We start from the raw sequence: 6,538 nt of genomic DNA, 5'->3' as shown, positions 1-6,538 counted from the left end.
AAAATGCAAAGTGATGCATTTTGGTAGGAATAAACAGGAGAGGCAATATAATCTAGAGGGCACACTCTAAAATGGGTACAGGAACAGAGAGGTCTGTGGGTGTATGTGCACAAATCATTGAAGGTGGCAGGGCAGGTTGAGAAAGTGGTTAAAAAGCACACGGGATCTTGGGCTTCATAAGTAGACGACAAAAGTATGGAAGTCATGATGAACCTTTATAAAACACCGGTTCGGCCACAACTGGAGTATTGTGTCTACTTCTGGGCACCGCATTTTAGGAAAGATGTGACGGCCTGAGAAAGGGTGCAGAAGAGATTTACTACAATGATTCCAGGGGTGAGGGACTTTAGTTACGTGGATAGACTGGAGAAGCTGGGTATGTTCGCCTTGGCACAGAGAGGGTTGCGAGGAGATTTGATAGAGATTTTCAAAACCATGAAGGGTCCAGACTCAGTATATAGAGAGAAACAGTTTCCATTGGCGGAAGGGTCAAGGGGCAGAAGACATAGATTTGAGTTGATTGGCAAAAGAACCAAAAGTGACATGAGGAAAAACGTTTTTACACAGGGAGTGGTTAGGATCTGGAATGCACTGCTCGAGGGGGTGAATCAATCATGGAAAGGATAAAAAAAAATGCAGGGCTTCGAGGATGGGGCGGGGGTGGGACTAGCTGGATTGCTCTTGCATGGTGCCGGAGCGGACTCGATGGGTCGAATGGCCTCCTTTCGTGCTGTAATCATTCTATGATTCCGGTCGAGTGCTCTCTGAGCACGTGAGAGTTAGCAGGATCGATTCTTGCATTCTCCACTCACCTTTTGACTTGGGTCAATTGTCCAGAAACAAAAGTGGCGTCAGTTTTCAGCGAGCCCATGGTCCATGTACTTCTTAAGCTTCACTGCGTGCTACGGTACAGAGAGGTCAAGGGGCAGCAAATCTTTTGGTGTGCTGCAGGAAGCAAAAATTCTTGATTTTGGTTTTATGGAAAGATGAGGTCAGAGAGGGAAAGAAAAGCTTGGCGATGCCTTCTCTGAGGATCGAACTCAGGACCTTCAGATTATGAGACTGACGCGCTACCTACTGCGCTAAGAAGGCACTTGATAGCGGACTCGCCAGGCAGCATTACCAACTAGGACAGTTTGCAAGTTGTAAAGTCATAAACTGATCGACAGTTTGCAAAAACCATCCATCCAGGTCGAAATTGAACCAACAAACTTCTGAACCCTGATCAGACACGTTACCCATTGCTCCACTGGACGAGCAAGTAGCAGCTCACACTCCCACAGCGCTACGGTATGAGCAGGTACCGAGTCAGTCTCGGTCATGCACACTTGAATCCACAAGTCCGGGAGTGTCAAAAGGCGCACAGTGAACAATCACCAAAGAGAGCAATCTTTGCTGCTTCCCTTCGATCGCTCAGCTGGTAGTGCGGAAAACTTGTAGAGATAAAAACTTGAAAGCAAAATCGCTATTAAATCATTGGTTTGACTCCGGCTCAAAATAGTGAGCGTGCTTTTGGAGTCAGCGGTATTGAGCTCAAGGCCGCTTTCTTAACTATACAGACTGCTTCCTGCTTAAAATGTTGGCGCTTTTCCTTTCTCAAACCTTCATGCTTTCGGTGTCTGTCCGAACACAGCTGTTTTGCTCGAGCATTTGCCTCTGCTCACCAGCAGGGAGCGCCTTTGAGCAACAACACGTCAAACCGCACGAACTTTCAGATAAAAAAAAATACTTCTCTCAGTCAGTCGGACAGGTCTCTCGCTGCTCAGAGGATTACCTTTGAGCATCAATTCTTTTCATTTTCAAAATATACTTCATTTCATAAAATTTAAGGATACATACAGTTCAGTGTAAAAGTCGCAATTTCAATTCAAAACAATACAAAACAGATCGCACACACAATGATCCCATTATTTCAATACAAAACACACTACATATCTTATAACACATTCTATATAATAAAGGGTGGGATGACTTCATACAGTAGCCTTTCCCCTTGGAGTGTGCCAGTAGGCAACACTCAGTCGTGGACAGCTCCCTCAGGTGGAAAATCAGCAGGTTTCGGGAGGACCAAAGGGCCTCCTTCACCGAGTTGATGGTCTTCCAGCAGCAGTTGATATCTGTCTCGGTGTGTGTCCTGGGGAACAATCCGTAGAGCACAGCGTCCTGTGTTACCGGGGTGTTGGGGATGAACTGGGACAGATACCAACGTATCTCTCTCCACACATTCTGCGTGAAGGTCCAGTCCACCAGGAGACGGACGATGGTCTCATCCCCGTTGCAGCCTTGAAGGCAGCTCGAGGTGGTGCTGAGATTCCGTGCGTGTTGGAATGACTGCACTGGGAGGGCCCTTTTCACCACCATCCAGGCTACATCCCGGTGCCTGTTGGTCAGTTCCGGCGACGAGACGTTCTGCCAAATGGCATCAACCATCTGGGCGGGAAACTGCCCGATCGGATCCATCCTCTCCTTTTCCTGCAGGACCCCCAGAACGACCACTGTCTGAGGGCCTTGTGGTCGAAGTGGTTCCTCCTCAGGAATTTCTCCACCTGAGACAGTGGTGGGGAACGGCCAGCATGACCAGACCCAGTTTTCCGAGTGTATTTGACAGATAGAAACTCAGCACGTATTGGGACTTGGTGTTTGCGTAACTGGGCTCTACACACATCCGGAAGCAACCACACACAAGTGGCCATCAGGATCAGGGCACCATTTTTTGACGCTCCTCCCCCCCCCCCCCACTTTGTCTCGGGGCTTGTACATGGTGTCCCTGTGGACACATTCTACCTTGGACCTCCAGACAAAGTGGAAGATAGCTCGGGTGACTGTGGTGATGGAGCTGTGAGGAATGGGCCAGACCTGGGCCACGTAGAGCAAAACCGCGAGTACCTCACACTTCATCACCAGGTTCCAACCAGTAATGGATAGAGAGCGTCCCCCCAACATACCAAGCTTCTGTTTATCCATGGCGACCCGCTCCTCCCATTTCTTGGTGAAGGCCTGGGGCCCCCGAACCAGATCGCCAACACCATCAGGACCTGACGATGAAGGGGATAAAGGATTGGGTCTCCCACCTGCCCTAGAACATGGCCTCACCCTTACTGCGGTTCACTCTCGACCCCGAAGCTTTCTCAAAACGATTGCAGATGTCCATCAGTCTTTGGACCGAGTGCTGATCGGTGCAAAAGACGGTGACTTCATCCATGTAAAGGGAAGCCTTAACCCGACAGCCTCCACTGCCTGGGATCGTCATCCCCCTGATACCTGTATCCTTTCTGATGGACGCAGCAAATGGCTCGACACAGCACATGAACAAGACCGTGGAGAGAGGACAGCCCTGCCTGATTCCAGATCTGATCGTAAAATTCTCCGACTCCTGTCCATTGATTAGGACTGCGCTATGGATGTCCGCGTACAGCAGTCAGATCCAATCTCCGATTCCCTCCCCAAACCCTATTTTGGATAGCACGTCAATCATGTATGCGTGGGATATTCTGCCGAAGGCCTTATCCTGGTCCAGGCTGATGAGGCAGCTGCTCACCCCTCTGTCCTGCACGTCGGCGATCGTATCCCTGAGCAGCACAAGGCTATGGGAGAACTTCCTGCCGGGTACAGTACAGGTCTGATCCGGGAGGATCACCCACTCCAGAACAGATTTGAGCCTGTTGGCGATGGCCTTCGATAGAATCTTGCAGTTGGCATTTAGCAAGGAAATTGGTCACCAATTTTTGATTTCTTCCCTCTCCCCCTTCTGCTTGTAGATGAGGGTGATGACGCCTTTCCTCGTGGACTCTGACATGCTGCCTGCCAGAAGCGTACCCCCGTAGACATCCAGTAGGTCTGAGACTATCCAGTCCCACAGAGCCGAGTGCAACACAACTGGTAAATCATCACTCCCCGGAGTTCTACTCTTCTGGAAGGACCGAACAGCCTTTGTCAGCTCGTCCAAGGTCAGTGGCCGATCCAGGCTCTCCCACTCGCTGTCCTCTAAGACCTCCGGGATAGAGGACAGGAAGGGCTTGAAGGACTTGCTGTCTCTGGGCTTTGTGTCATACAGCCTGGCATAAAAGGATTTTTTTATTTATTATTTGTTCATGGGATGTGGGCATCGCTGGCGAGGCCGGCATTTATTGCCCATCCCTAATGTGTGTAGAGCCCCAGTACACAAGCATCAAGATTTCCTGATCCTCAGTATGTCGGTCTGTGAAGACGTCATCGAGCCCTCTTCCTCCTTCAGGCTGCTGATCACCAGAGGTCTCTCTGTGCAGCTTCTACAAGAAGAAACGCGAGCATTTCTCGTCCTGCTCCACGGAGCGGACTCTGGACCGAAAGGTGATCTTCGAGTCCTCAGAGGCGAAGAGTGAGACTTGCCGGCCCTTCAACTCTCTGAGTTCCTCCCCGATATCGATCCCCATCGACTGCATCTGGAGCAGATCCTGCATGCTTTTCTGGAGCTGGGACAATTTCCTCTGTCTCTCTCTCGTCCCCTTAACAGGACGGGTCAAACCGTGAGATCAGAGGGTGAGGCCCCTTTAACTGGACAGGTCAAACCGTGAGATCATAAGGTGATGCCCCTTTAACTGGACGGGTGACACCGTGAGATCACGGGGTGAAGTCCCTTTAACTAAACGAGTCACAACGTTAGATCTCAGGGCGAAGCCTCTTTAACTGGATGGGTCAAACCGTGAGATCACAAAGTGAGGCCCCTTTCATTGGATGGGTCACAACGTGAAATCACAGCGTGAGGCCCCTTTAACTGGATGGGTCACACCGTGAGATCACAGGGTGAGGCCCCTTTCATTGGTCGGGTCATAACGTGAGATCACAAGGTGATGCCCCCTTAACTGGACGGGTCGCACCGTGAGATGACAGGGTGAGGCCCCTTTAACTGGACGGAGCACAACTTGAGACCACAGGGTGAGGCCCCTTGAACTGGACGGGTCACACCGAGAGATATCAGGGTAAGGCTCTGTGATTCAAGGTGGTATTTCCTAGCTCGGCTAATTTAAATATGTGAGGTGACGAGAGTGTTGGTGAAATGAAGACTTGAGATGGCAGAAGCACAGGGTCTCAGCAGCAGTGGGACCAGGACTGTACTTTGTAACTGGTGCAGGGAAACAGCAGTGGGAACGGAAATCATAAAATCACAAGAGACTTAGAGGTCCCTGTATATAGATCATTAAAATATCATGGGCAGGCACAGAAAATAATCATAAAAGGGTAATGGAATGCTGGCCTTTATATCGAGAGGACTAGAATACAATGGGGTAGAAGTTATGCTGCAACTATACAAAACCCTGGATAGACCACACCTGGAGTACAGTGTTCAGTTCTGGGTACCACACCTCAGGAAGGACATGTTTTCCTTGGGAGTGCAGAGCAGATTTACTAGAATGATACCTGGACACTAAGGGTTAAATTACGAGGAGAGATTGCACACACGAGGCTTGTATTCCCTGGAATTTAGAAGATTAAGGGATGATTTGATCGCAGTTTTCAAGATATTAAGGGGAACTGGTCAGTTAGATAGAGAGAAATTATTTCCGCTGTTTGGGGAGTCCAGGACGAGGGGACAGAGCCTGAAAATTAAAGCCAGGACTTTCAGGCGTGAAGTTAGGAAACACTTCTACACGCAAAGGGTTGGAGAAGTTTGAACTCTCTTTAACAAACGGCAGTTAATGCGAGCTCAAATGTTAATTTTAAATCTGATATTGAAAGATTTATGTTAACTAAAGGTATGAAGGGATATGGGGCTAAGGCGGTTATATGGAGTTAGGTCACAGATCAACCATGATCTCATTGAAAGGCGGAACAGACTCGAGGGGCTAAATGGTCCGATCTTCCAATGTACCTATGTGTCAGTTTTCTGTGTTTATAAACACCACAGTGTATTTCACTCCGTGTCCAACACTGTGAGGCCTCCCCTGGTGTGTCAGCTCACTGGGCTTTAAATTGGGTCGTGTAACACCCGTTGTATCGGCGCTGCGCGGCCTCCCAATGTGCCCAGATGGCGTCCGGAATGCGCGCGCATAAACCTAGCGTGACGTGCTCCGTTGGCCACCTTGGAGGTGATGCTCCCACTGACACTATGGGATAACATGTTGAAAGTAGTCGCTTATTAATAGCAGGGAGAAACATTCCAGTGACACAATTAGGGCCCATGGAGGCTGACATTAATTACAGTCACTGAACAAACAGATTCAGTTCACAACTTTAAATCCAACAATGTTTATATCACAACATATACTTAACCAAATATTACACGGATGGAAAGCCCGAGGCCCAGTATATTATTTTAATAAATATTTGGAAGAAGATAATCTATGAGACCCACAGTCTGACAGCACTGATGTGAAAGGAGAGCAGCTTCATTTACAGATTGCAGATTATTTGTGAGTGAAATCCTTTAATTTCAGAGAGTTTCTACCACTTCTCAAGGGTTGGGTTTAAACTCAGAGATGGGAACTGAACCATTCTACTGGTCAGTTTGGAGACCATTCTGCGAATATTGGTACAATCTCTAGATACCCCGTCAATATTG

The 6,538-nt window shown here is 48.8% G+C and overlaps 1 non-coding gene across 1 annotated transcript; it reads right to left on the bottom strand.

The window, feature by feature from the left end:
- Window positions 1–1,019: 1,019 nt before the first annotated feature.
- On the bottom strand, window positions 1,020–1,092 carry trnam-cau (transfer RNA methionine (anticodon CAU)). Its single transcript has one exon. It is a non-coding gene; the product is annotated as a tRNA-Met (tRNA).
- Between the last annotated feature and the right edge of the window lie 5,446 nt (window positions 1,093–6,538).

This window comes from Heptranchias perlo, unplaced genomic scaffold, assembly GCF_035084215.1.
Source record: "Heptranchias perlo isolate sHepPer1 unplaced genomic scaffold, sHepPer1.hap1 HAP1_SCAFFOLD_62, whole genome shotgun sequence".
Taxonomy (NCBI): domain Eukaryota; kingdom Metazoa; phylum Chordata; class Chondrichthyes; order Hexanchiformes; family Hexanchidae; genus Heptranchias; species Heptranchias perlo.
Note: the sequence above shows the minus strand (reverse complement) of the source record. Positions and strands in the feature narration are given on the sequence as shown.